This window comes from Pongo pygmaeus, chromosome 6 (genome assembly GCF_028885625.2).
Source record: "Pongo pygmaeus isolate AG05252 chromosome 6, NHGRI_mPonPyg2-v2.0_pri, whole genome shotgun sequence".
Lineage (NCBI taxonomy): Eukaryota > Metazoa > Chordata > Mammalia > Primates > Hominidae > Pongo > Pongo pygmaeus.
Genome location: NC_072379.2, coordinates 123,787,571 through 123,801,453, shown reverse-complemented (window position 1 = coordinate 123,801,453; position 13,883 = coordinate 123,787,571). Strand labels below are relative to the sequence as shown.

The following is a 13,883-nucleotide window of genomic DNA, read 5'->3' as shown; positions in this document are numbered from 1 at the left end:
GCAAGCTCCGCTTCCCGGGTTCACACCATTCTCCTGCCTCAGCCTCCTGAGTAGCTGGGACTACAGGCACCAGCCACCACGCCTGGCTAATTTTTTGTATTTTCAGTAGAGACAGGGTTTCACTGTGTTAGCCAGGATGGTCTCGATCTCCTGACCTCGTGATCCGCCCGCCTTGGCCTCCCAAAGTGCTGGGATTACAGGGTTGAGCCACCACGCCCAGCCTATTTTTTTAAGAGAGACAGGGTCTTGCTCTGTTGACTAGGCTGCAGTGCACTGCTGAGATCATAGCTCACCTCAGCCTTGACTCCTGGGCTCAAGCAATCCTCCCACCTCAGCCTCCCTAGTAGCTGGAACTAGCAGTATGTGCCACTGTGTCCAACTAATTAAAAAACTTTTTTTTTTTTTTTTTTTTTTTTTTTTGTAGAGATGGAGGTCTCGCACTGTTGCCCAGGCTGGCCTAAAACTCCTGGTCTCAAGCAATCCTTCTGCCTCAGCCTCCCAAAGTGCTGGGATTACCGGTGTGAGCCACCATACCAAGCCCAAAATTGATTTTGATAATGACTCATCAGTGATACATACTGTGCTTCTTTCATATAGGAAAACAAAGTCGTTGCCTTCTTTAAGACTAGAGATTTTATAACAATAATTTTCTCTGAAAACCTTACATATACTTTGGCTTTGGGAGCTGGGTAGATAGTATTAGGTATACAGTTTTTGCCATGGACACATACCATTCATCATATTTTCTTAGATAACACATATAAGGGAATTTAATTTTAGCTGTGTTTCAGTTTTTTAGAAATAGCTATTTTTTAAACTTGAGACACATTTACTCTGTTTTTATTATCTGCTCTTACAAAATAAAATAAATGTATTCAGACCACAAAACATTTCCAGACTTGTTAATAGTGTATGGCTCATCCTTGCTTGATCAATATCATAATGCCTACTCACAATGTGAGCAAATAGGAAAAATAGAGGGAACCTTATTTGTGCTTAATCTCCTAATATTTGAATTTAGAGGAAGGGAGAGGCAAAATATTTATTGTTCGCCTCTCCTTCTTTTTGTTCTGTCCTCAAATTTTGAGTCCCTTCTTTCTTTTATTCGCTAGAGATCTCTCATCCTTTTTGTGTCACATAATGTGGTACATCACCTATGGGCTCACTACCTTACCTCAGGAATGGTCTGTGTTCCAAAATTACTTGTTTCTCTTACCCCGCCTTCCATTAAAACTCATTTTAGAAAAGTAGTTTGTTTAGCAGTCTTGGATGTTACAGTGTTTCTTGAAGCAGATCTTTCTCTCTTCCTGTTCACTGTCTTACAAGGACACCTTCTGTTTTAGCTACTTACTGAGCAGTATAATCAAATTTCTCAGTAGCATCCAAAACATTGGATTCTGGGAGCCTCTGTTAGTTTTGTTTGCTTTTAGATTTTGGGATAGGATGCTAGGATATGGGGCCGTAACATTTTTTTCTTTTCCTGTTCTATAAAAATATCCCAGCTAACTCTAGAATGCTGTTTTTTGTTATGTAATATTGATTATTTTCACATCTGAGAAGGACATGTCATGTACATGTAGTGTCATGTAGCATAATTGTTTTAATATTTTGGTTTTGTATTAGCAATACTGGTTGCATATTAAATGAATATATACTTTGCCTTTTAATTTTTTAAAGTATAACAATGTACTTTCACATATCCAAAATTGACATAGTTGAAAATATCAACTATGTATTATTGATACACATATTGATATTAATGTATTAATTACTGAGTAATTAGTCACTCATTGTTACTTCATAAGACCTAGGAGCCTTCTGATTTATCAAAGAGAGATTAAAGAATCTAGTATGATGTAAAATTATATGTAATAATTATTTAATCTATTTTTCAATTTTTTTACATTGAAAATGCACCTTTGGCGTTTTAAAACAAAAAAGCCTTTTGCAGTCATACACATGTGATGACAAGTTATAGAACCTATCCTAGAAAAATATACAACATACACATATACAGACTTATGCGTATATCTATGGTTCATGCTTCTCCCACTTTGAACTCCATGTTGTGAACTCATGACCTGTGACATGTTCATATTCACTTACCTGAATATTTAGATGATATTAAAACCATAAGGATGTCCTCTTTGTTTAATGTATGACGTATAAAATAAATAAATATATAGTTTTGTATTTTGGTTCACTCATTTGTTTGTTCAACAAACTGATTATTTATTTTCTGTATGCCAGATAATATGACATGGGAAATTCAGAGGTATATATGTCATTGTTTCTGACAAGGGATCAAATTTTGTGAAGACAGATAAATTAATGAATAATTACAATACCATTACTATATTACTTATATAAATTTTTTTTAGTCTTTCCCCAATTGGTAAAACTCTACTTTTCTATTTTTTGGCTATGTAAGATAGAATCTTCATTTGTGAAAGATACCATGCTTTTTGAATATATATTTTCAAATTGAATGATGACTTATCTATTATAATGAATGGAGTTGGTGGATCAGACAGACACTGAATTTTCCATTTCTCAGGAGCCAAAAAATAAATATGTCTAGGTGAGTGAGGGGAGACTCTTCCCAGGTGCTTAACTGCCTTTCAGAAATGGACTCATTCAGGTCATGGCGGGTTATCACTTACCTCTTTAAAGATTTGGGTAGTTGAGACAAGCCTCCCCTCTTCAGCTTACTCATACTGTTTTCCAGCTATTCTATTAATTTTCATCTAAAGAATGGAGATGGAGAGAAGACACTTTCCTCTTCCTATCACTTCACTTTGTATTTATTTTTTGCTCTTTCTCATTTTCAGGAATGACTTTTTTGATGAGACTTCAGGCTTCCACCTGACTTTTATGAACTAGCACTAGCTTCTTGTCTTTCGTGACTTTTTCCCAAATTATTAGCATACTAATTTAGAGAATTATCCCTGTCTTCATTAGTTTACAATTTGAATTGTTTTAATGAATCGTAAAATTTAGTAGTTTTTTAATTCTTAAAACTTGTGGTACAGTCTTTTATTCATTCAGTTAAAAGACTTTTTCTCTAGTCTTATGTATAGTGTAAAACATAGAAGTAAAACTCCACCAGAATAACCTTTATGAACGCATGCAATGTCTAACATCTGTCTAATCTGTGTCACTGTATACATCATAATATTTATTACATCATAACATATTCTTTCTTCTTTCTTTCATCTTCCATGCTGTCATGCTCTTGCAATAGAATGAAAGCACAAGTGGAAATTATGTAAGCTCACACCAGAAAAATAAAGAGTGCTCTTATTTTTGTATTGTACAGTAAGTTTCCTTGTAAAAGAAGTAAGACGACAGCACATAATGTAGCTTGATTCAGTGATTTGCCTTCATAGGTATTACTTGAATGTTTTAATGATATACTTTTCTACCAATGGAATAGTGTTGCTCAAATACCGATTGGTTTAAAAACAGCAGTGTTTTAGTAGATAAAAAGGAGATGAAGCAACTTTCATGGAGGAACTCTTTGTGGATTGTATAATTTATGCATGCATGCTTCTTTGATTAAAAACCTTGCTTAGATGAACTACCAGCTCTCCCTTATAATAAAACTCCGAGGCAATTTACACTTAATCATACTGAGTAAATTCGGTGAATTGCTCAAGATTGCAAAATAGAGAACTTAATTTATCATTTGTTATCTTTTCCAGATTTATATCAAGCTATGTGAATTATTACCAAAGTGTTAAACTAGTTAAGTACTTTGTCAACAGTTTAAATATGAAGTATTACTAAAGCATTAAAGACAATACTTTATCAATGGTTTAAAGATATACATTATAAGTACTGTGTACTATTTATTTAAAGTACGAATGCTGATTTATTAAAGGATTTTCTACTCTTTCCACTTTCCCTGTTAATGTTAGCTAAAAAGAAGATAGACTTTTAAATTACCTTTAACTTTGTACCTTCGTTTGGGAAAGAGCAAAAAATAAGGCATGGGGAAAATATTTTTATTTGTGAAGTCATTATTGAAGGATATTTTTGTGTATTTGGTAAAACACTTCACTTCCTTGGAGCAGTTAAATAAGACATATTTTAGCAGTTTGCTTTGTTACTATTTGTTAAAACAAGTAGTGTGGTTCCCTTCATGCCATGAATCTAATGCTAATTGAGGGAACCTGAAAGCTGTTTAACATTTCTTTTAGCTTGCTATTTTTTTCTTATTGTTCTTGAGAGATTATTGAATAGATTTTTTAAATGCCACTTGTTCTCTTAACCTGAATTTTGTTTCTTTTTACAAATATGTACTTATTTAAATTAAAAATAAAGTACAGTCATGTGCCACATAACATTTTGATCAACAACGGACTGCATGTATGACAGCGGTCTGGTAAGATTATAATGGAGCATGTATAGAAACCTGATACGTGGCACTTAATATTGGCATAACAGATCAGTTAGGGGAAATGACTGATGTTTAATAATGATGCTGGGACATTGTGTTTTTTCATATGAAAATATATATATAAATTTAAAAATAAACATCATCTGGGCTTGTGTAAGTACACTCTGTGATCGCACAACAATGAAATCGCCTAACTACACATCTCTCAGAACATATCCCCGTCATTAAGCAATACATGACTGTATATTGAAACAGTATTTTATTTTGAAACTGCTCATTATTTTATAGATAACCTTAGGAGGTTCTAAGAACATGCTAACGTGTAGTTATGTCATTTTAGAGAGCTTGCATTATAGCAAGTAGATGATATTTTGGAAGTGTTGCTACTGTAAGTGTATCTGAGCCTACAATTCAGTGATTTAATAGAATTGTGTGTGTGTGTGTAGCCAAGGCTGCTGCTCTCTTGGACTCAGTCAAGTTCCTCTGTAAAATTGTTTAGGTTTTTGCAGTACTTTTATTTGAGAAAGGAGAGTCTTTTTCTAATTTACACAAAGATTCTGCAAAAGCAAGAGGTGGCCTTGTAAAGATCTCGATAGTGGGCCTACAATAATGTTTCTCAAAGTGTTACCTAGAGTCTTTTGCAGTCTGTTAGGTCATCTTTTGGAAAGTTGACATTTTCATAGAAAAATCAAAATATGAAACAATTTTCAGTATTTTAAAATTTAGATTAAATCTAAATTTTTACAAAAATCTCAATAGTTTTCTGTAGTCACTACATTCTTCAATATTATGTAAGTGCTACAGGGACTGAGCTTTGTCAGTTCATCTTGGCTAACATTAAACTATTTAAATTAAACATTAAACTAACATTAACATTAAATTAAACTATTTACTATTTTTTTGCCTAGTTAAGTTCACAGTTTTTTTCTTGTATTGGTCTTATAATCACAATTTACAAAAGTAGATCAGTTTGGAGCATTTAAAGTGAGAGGCATAATACAGAATTACTGCAGCTTAAAATCTGAATTGGATTTTGTCAGACTAGTGATCTCTTTGCCCTTGTGTTTGTCATGAAATTTTAAGAAACTTCAAACATTCAAAGTATTTGTGTTTTATGCAAAGTACATTGTGTGGTTTTTTTTTATTGGCAAACCAATCATTTGTTTCACTGTGAAATTGCTTAATTGTGTCACATTTGTGGGGAAAAGGGGGATCAAAACTATACAGGCGTTATTCACAGTTCTACTTACAGCATAAACAGGTTCAAGTGACACTATTGGGAATATGCTTATGAATCCAGCTGCAAAGTTAATAGCCAGTATAGTGTTTGGGGAAACACTATAAGCTATTACCAAAAAATCCTCTGTGAGAGGGTGTTAGTTGGATGTCACATAACATAAATGATGTACTGTGTGGAAGAACAGTTGTTGTATTGTGTATTGTAGGATTTGTTTTTAGATGAAACCGTTAATGTACATAGTAGGAATTAACTTTTACATAGGTGAAGTACAAATAGAGAAGTGATAGTGATTTTTTTATCTTTATCACTAAAATCTTATATTGCTAAAAATGAATTTTCCCTCTCAGAAAACACTACATTATCCTAATCTCTTTACTTTTTAATCTTGCTATTCAACAGAAAAATATCCTATTGCATTCTTCTTTTTCAAGTATGTCTTAAATAGCAGTAGCCCCCTGCTCGTCCATTTTAACTTTAGAGTCAGCATGTCATTTGCCATTAACAAAAACCAAAACAAAACAAAAACTAAAGAAAACCAAACTAAGAGGATATCTACAGAAATTTCATTGAATGTATTAATGCCAGTTACTCCACAAACTGGCCTATTATTATTTTTCCCTCGTTTCCAAACCATGGCACAGACAGGCAGATTTTCTTCATGATTCCCTATGCTAGCAGGTGGATTTTTTTTCCCTAGCTTCCGTTTTTTAAGGTCACTGATTTGTGCTGATAGCTCACTTTCAGCTTCTACCTTGCAATAGACCCAGATGTAGTTTCTTTTCTCAGACTTGGTATATAATTTCCAAAACTCTAGATTTCTAGTGAGAGCCCTTTCGGATGTGTTTTAGCTTTTGAATTTGCCTCCCACCTTGGTTCACCTCCTGGATTATTTGTTTTTATCCTGGGATTAACTTATGATTTGAGAAATGATTTTTTAACAGTGTTACCATGTGGTTGTAATTTATCAATTAGTATTTTCAGAGGAAGAGTTTAGATTATATAAATGTTTTATACTATGGAAAATATAATTCCTTTTAAATTTTTCTTTTTTTCTTATTGATTCTCTTTAACTTTAAATAATATATTTGTCTTTCATTTCTTATTCGTCAACTTTATTCAGTGTTGTTGTTTACTTTCTTCTCTAGTCTTCTGTCAGGTTTACCTTTACTTATCTTTTGTCATAATTATGAGCATTTATATTCTCTTCTGTAACCATATATATTTCTTCCATTCTTTGGCTATCTCTATGCTACATTTTAGTTTTCTTCATATTTGGATCAGATATTCCTGTATAGCCTTTTATATTTTGTGGGATTTCTAATGCCTTTTCTTTTTTGTTGCTATTGTTATTAATAATAAAACTGCACCTTCACTATGCCCTCAAGTTTATATAAATATGTAGTTGTCTATGGGATTATTTATTGTTTTAATTTAAATTTTTATTTTAAATTGGCAAACAAATACATATTGTGTGGGACAATGTGATGTTTAGATATGTGTATACATTGTGGAATGATTATAGAAAGCTAATTAACATATCCATTACATCACATACTTATTTTTTATAGTGAGAACATTTAAAATCTATTAGCAATTTTGAAATATGCAATACATTATTATTAACTATGGTCACCATACTGTGCAAATCTTGAAAATTTATTCCTCCTGTTGAACTGAAAGTTTGTATATCCTTTGGTAAGCATCTTCCCCCCCCACCCCCTACTTTTTTTGAGACAGAGTTGCTCTGTCACCCAGGCTGGAGTGCAGTGGCATGATCTCAGCTTACTACAACCTCCGCCTCCTGGGTTCAAGTGATTCTTGTGCCTCAGCCTCCTGAATAGCTGGGATTACAGGCACGCACCACCACACTTGGTTAATTTTTTATATTTTTAGTAGAGATGAGATTTCGCCATGTTGGCCAGGCTAGTCTCAAGCTCCTGGCCTCTAGTGATCCACCCACCTTGGCCTCCTAAAGTGCTGGGATTACAGGCATGAGCCACCGTGCCTGGCCAGCATCTCCCCATTTCTCACCACTGCCACCCCCAGGCGTTGATAATCACTTTCTACTTCTGTAAGTTTGACTTTTTTAGATTCTGTGTATAGATGAAATCATGTGGAAAAAAGAAGGAAGTTCCGTCACTTGAAACAGCATGAAGGAATCTGGAGAACATTATGCTAAGTGATCACTCTTTTTTTTTCTTTTTTTGAAACGGAATCTCTCTCTCTCTCGCCCAGGCTGGAGTGCTGGAATGCAGTGGCACCATCTCAGTTCACTGCAAGCTCCGCCTCCCGGGTTCACGCCATTCTCCTATCTCAGCCTCTCGAGTAGCTGGGACCACAGGCGCCCGCCACCATGCCTGGCTAATTTTTTGTATTTTTTAGTAGAGATGGGGTTTCACTGTGTTAGCCAGGATGGTCTCGATCTCCTGACCTCGTGATCTGCCCACCTCGGCCTGAGTGCTGGGATTACAGGCATGAGCCTCCGCACCCGGTCATTTACTCTTTTTTTTTAATGGACCTCTCCTTTCTTATCAGCTCCCTTTCTTCTGCTCCAATCTAGAGTAGTTGTTTGCTAGGCCTGCTCTCTAACTGTCTATCTGGGAGATCCATTACTATTGTCCGTACTCTGCTTTTTTCTGTTTTATGGTTTTTCCCACTGTATTGCTGGAGAATTACCTAAGAAAGATACTGTGGAGGTAAAATATCTGATTGGCCAAAATCTGGAAATGTTCTTCATCTGTCTTTATGCTTGATTGATAGTTTTGTCAGGTTTTATAAAGTTGAAGTATCAAAATTATTCCTTAGACTTTTGAAGCCACTGATTTTTTGTCTTTTTAGTAACCCCAGTCATGTTGTTAGAAAAGTCTGATGTTAATCTGCTTCTCAGTCTTGCATTGGTGACTTGTTTTATTCTCTACAGAAGTTTTTAGAATTTTAAAAAATATTTGGTATTTCCTAATTTCACAGTTATGTGACTTGGTGTGATCATTTATCCTGTTTGCCTTCAATGGGCCCTTTTAATTGGAAGACTACATCTTCATTTCTAGTAAATGCTCTTCCTCTATTCTTGAACAATTTACTTTTGGGGCTTCTCTTGGTTAGATATTGTACTGCTAAGGTTGATTTTATGGAATAAGATTGTCAGCTGTTCTTTGGTTCTGACTTTTTTGCCTGGGGTACAGAATTTAACAGAAACAAAGTCTATGTAGAGTAGAACAGTTAGTAGCATATTTTTGTATGGCTTTTCTTTTGCTCCTGTATTTTTTACAGAGTATGTGTTTTCTGTGGAATGTTCCACAAAAGTGTACAAGTGCTGGAGTTGAGAACAATGGCCCATTCTTGCCACATGAATTTCCTTTAATACGTATGTTCCAGAAAAATTTACAGAAACAGTCTATGTTTCTGTAATGGTACATATGTTCAGTGCCCCTGAGTTTTGAACCAGATTGCATAAGTGAGGATATAACCTCATTGTGGGGAAGCAGGTGCACCATATCCAGATATCCATAAAGAGGATCTCTTTCTCAGAAGACAGAGTTCAGAAAGCCCAATTCTTTGAGTTTGCTGTCTCACTCATTTTTTTTTCTCTATTTTCTGTCCTTTTGTCATTCTTTTTCCTTTTGCTTTAAGTTCTAGGAGATATCATCAGTTTTTTGGCACCTAAGCATAATAGGAAAAACAATCATTATCTTTTATTATATGAGTCCAAACCTTTTAAAGTTTTTGAATGTTTAAGTCATTTTTCAAATATTATACAGCAGTGAGAATAAAGAGGTAATAAAGTCATTAAAAAATTACAAAAAGGATATAAACATAGCAAAGTCATTTTTATTTCATAATCCCATATTTTCCTAGTTTTAAAGATATACAAACAAATGGTTCTAGCTGATTACTGCTTTTGGTTTTTCTTCTTGCACTTGCATCATCAAAATACTTTTGAAAACTTTGTCGGCTCAAAAATTTTTTTGGAGAGAGCAGCTGTTTTTGCTCCATAATTACAAAACAGTTTCTATTTTAGATTTCTGAACATCAATTCAAATGATTAAAGATTGATCTTTCATTTTGATATCACCTGTTCTTTCCACTACCTTTATTTATATATTTGCCTTCTGCATATCCACTTACATGCCATTTTATGTAAATTTTGGTATGCAAATATCATGTAAGATGAAAGAATGCCATCACAAGTCATTTTAGCAAAATGAAATGGTCCTCAGTCATGTCCCAGAATATCATATGGTGAAATCATTTTTGTTGAATGACTTACTGGATAAGAATACCATATTTCCTCTCTGTTTTTAGAAATATTTTGTATTTTCTCCCTATTTTTAGAAACATATTTTCATGCATCAATTCTTGAGCTTGAGAAACTTTATATAGGATATCATCTGGAGATAAATAGCCTGAGATTTCACTTATGTGATCAATTTTATCATCATTAGCTAAAATGCTGCTGTTTTGCATTTAGCTTTTGATTTATCTAATAATGGTTAAATGACTTCCACCATCAATGTTCTCACTGACCATGGGCACAAATTTTAAAATTCTGAATTTTTAACTATGTTTAAATAAAGCTAAAGAAGAAACTCAAAAGATGGTGTCTCCAGACTTATGTCTTGCAGTACAAAAACTGAAGAATGATATGATAGTGATTATTTATTTCTTTCTTGTATCATCCTTTAGACAATTGCCTCATTTCACATTTTAAAAATTAGTCTTTTTAAGCGTACATAGAAATAATTAATGCATAGTGATGAAATAATTACTCAGATAATGAATATCTGTATTTCAAGATACAGGAAAAAAGATCCCATAATGTGTCTCAGATATATAAATGGGTACAATAGAACCATATGGTAATTGCAAGTAAGAATGTGTTCTCTATTTTGAAAAATAAATAAAATTTATCTTTGGTCTTTGGAAGACCACTAGCAAGAAAAAATGTCATGAAGTATCAGTCCTTACTAATAGTGAGAAATATTGACAAAGGAAACTTAAAACCTAAAATTGGAGCCAGTGGGTCCTCAAGGGATGAGAATATAATATGTTTTTACTCTTTCTGAAAGTGCTTATTAAAGGTTTTTCATTTTTGGGTTTTTTTTTGTTCCAAGTTATTTCACCCTTCTCACAAATTCAGATTTCTCTTTTTCTACCCTCTTTTCTTTCTTGTCTCCCTTTCCCTTCCCATTCCTCTCTCCCTTTCCTCCCTTCTTTCTCCCCTTTACTCTCTCTCTCCTTTTTTTTTCTCCCCCTCACTCCCTTCTCTCCTTTTTCTTCCTAACCTCATTTTCTTTCTGTCTTCCTTTTTTTTTTTTTTTTTTTCTGAGACAGATCTCACTCTATCATCCAGACTGGAGTGCAGTGGCATGATCTCGGCTCACTGCAACCTCCACTTCCCAGGCTCAAGCGATTCTCCTGCCTCGGCCTCCCAAGTAGCTGGGATTACAGGAGAGCACCACTACCACCCAGCTAATTTTTGTCATTTTTAGTAGAGGTGGAGTTTCACCACGTTGGCCAGGCTGGTCTTGAACTCCTGACCTCAAATGATCCACCCACTCGGCCTCCCAAAGTGCTAGGATTACAGTGTCTTCCATTTTTATTCTAATGTCTGGTAATTTTCTGCTGTCTTTTTATATTTAAGAATGTAGGTATAGTTTATTTTAGGTTTTATATACCTTTCTCCTTTGCTTTGTATGTAAGTAGTTTGTTTCTCTAATACGCCCTCCCCTTGAGTGGGAAAATTGATAGTGACTAATAGTACTTGTTAGGGCATATTGATTGAAATTTTCAGCCTAGGGTGGGTGGTGGTGAGGAGGAATTTATTTATTAGGTTGAATTTATATTCAACCTAATGTGATGGTGAGGAGGAATTTATTCTAGTTGTTAACACCAACATGAGAAGTCTTACCACTTCCCAGTTAATGAGTGCAGCCTCCTTGGAAAAGAGCCTTTGTTCCTAGAATTTTTCAAAATGGAAAGGTTGTTAAATACAAAGATGCTGCCTGAAGTCATTTTCAGGGAAGTGGAGAATAAGGATGGGTAGTCATTGAAACACTTGTTCTGTGTGTAAACTTCTAATTGATCCCCTGATTTCAGACCTACTTTTTACTCTCACCCTTAATCCCAGTGGCTCCCATCTTCACTGTAGCCACCTTGTAGTATCTTCTGGATTTTGGCCTCCTCTGTTTATTTTATCCCTGAACCACTTACTTTCCATTTTCCTGAAATATGTTAATATTTTCTTCCACTCTCTTTTCCTTCACTGTTTTGGGGTTTGTTCCTTTCAATCTCTATACCTTCATTACTAGGGGACTAGGAAGGACAGAAAGTCAATGCGTTTTCTGAATCATGTATATAGGCAGCATCAAATTGTATCAAACATTCGATGGAGAACTAACACCAATTCTTCTCAGCCTCTTCCAAAAATGGAAGAGACGCGAATGTTTCCAAACTCATTTCACGAGGCCAGCATCACTCTGATACTGAAGACAGACAAAGACACAGTAAAAACTAACAAGCAAAAAAACTACAGGCCAATACAGATGCAAAAATCCTCAACAGAATACTAGCAAACCAAATTCAACAGCACATTAAAGAGACTATTCGCCATGATCAAGTAGGATTTATTCCAGGTATTCAAGGGTGCTTCCACATACACAAATCAAAATGTTTATTAGCAGAATGGAGCACAAAAATTATATGATCATTTTAATAAATGCAGAAAAAGTTGAAAGCTTTTCCTCTAAGATCTGTATCAAGACAAAGATGCCCACTCTTGCCACTTCTATTCAATGTAGTACTATGAACCTACTAGAAGAAAACATAGGGGAAAAGCTCCATGACATTGATCTCACCAAAGATTCTTTGGAAAGGACCTCAAAAGCCCAGGCAGTGAAAGCAAGAATAGACAAATGGGATTGTATCAAACTTAAAAACCTTCTGCACAGCCAACTAACAGAGTAAAGAATGAGAGAAAATATTTGCAAACTGTATATCTGATAATGGGTTAATATCTAAAGTATATGAGGAACTCAACTAGATGGTTAGAAAACAACCCAATTTAAACGTGGGCAAAGGACCTGAATAGACATTTCTTTAAAAATGACATACAAATGGCAGACAGGTATGCAAAAAGATGTTCAACATCACTAATCATTAAAACCACAACAAGATATCACTTCACATCTATTAGAATAGCTGTTATCAAAAAGAAGACTAGTATCGAGAGGGTGTGAAGAAAAGATAACCTTTGCACATTGTAGGTGGCAATGTAAATTAGCACAGGTATTGTGGAAAACATATAAATGTTCTTCCAAAAATTAGAACTACCATATGATCCCATAATCTCACTACTGGGTACAGTACTTTTCCTTTGTCCAAAGGCGATATGCTCCAAGACCCCCAGCAGCTGCCCAAAACCGTGGATGGTACTGAACCCTGTATATACTGTTTTTTCCTAAATATATATATCTATGATAAAGTTTAATTAAGCACTTATCACTTTGCCTTAGCACTTTGGGGCAATTATTAAGTAAAATAAGGGTTACATGATCACAAGCACTGTGATACCTCGACAGTTGATATGATAGCCAAGACAGCTACTAAGTGACAAACGGGCAGGGAGCGTGGACAGTGTGGATACCCTGCATGAAGAGATGATTCATGTTGTTTATTTCTGTAATTTTCCATTAAATATTTATAGATCACAGTTGACTGCAGGTAACTGAAACTGTGGAAAGTGACACTTCAGATAGGGAGTACTACTATGTATATCAAAAGGAAATAATCAGTATGTTGAAGAGACATCTGCACTCCCATGTTCATTGCAGGCTTATTCACAATAGTCATAGAATAAATCTAAGCGTCCATTAACGGATGAATAAAGAAAATGTGGTCTATATACACAGTGGAATACTATTTAGACATAAGAAGGAAATTCTGTCATTTACAACAACATGGATGAACCTGGAGGACATTCTTAAGTAAAATAAGCCAGGCACAGAATCTTAAAAAATTGATGTCATAGAAATAGAGAGGAGAATGGTTGTTGCCAGGGGCCTGTGTGGCTATGGGAAGGTTTTGGGGAGATGTTGGTCAAAGGATACAATATTTCAGTTAGGAAGAATAAGTTCAGGGATTCTATTGTATAACATAGTGACTGTGGTGAAAAATATGTTGCATTCTTGAAAAACGTTAAGAAAATGGATGTTAAGTGTTCTCGCTGCAAAAATAATTATGTGA

The 13,883-nt window shown here is 34.7% G+C and overlaps 1 protein-coding gene across 4 annotated transcripts in view; it reads left to right on the top strand.

The window, feature by feature from the left end:
• The window catches only part of POT1 (protection of telomeres 1), a 106,779-nt gene that overhangs the window by 44,276 nt on the left and 48,620 nt on the right, over positions 1-13,883 (top strand). The gene's annotated exons all lie outside the window — the stretch shown is intronic.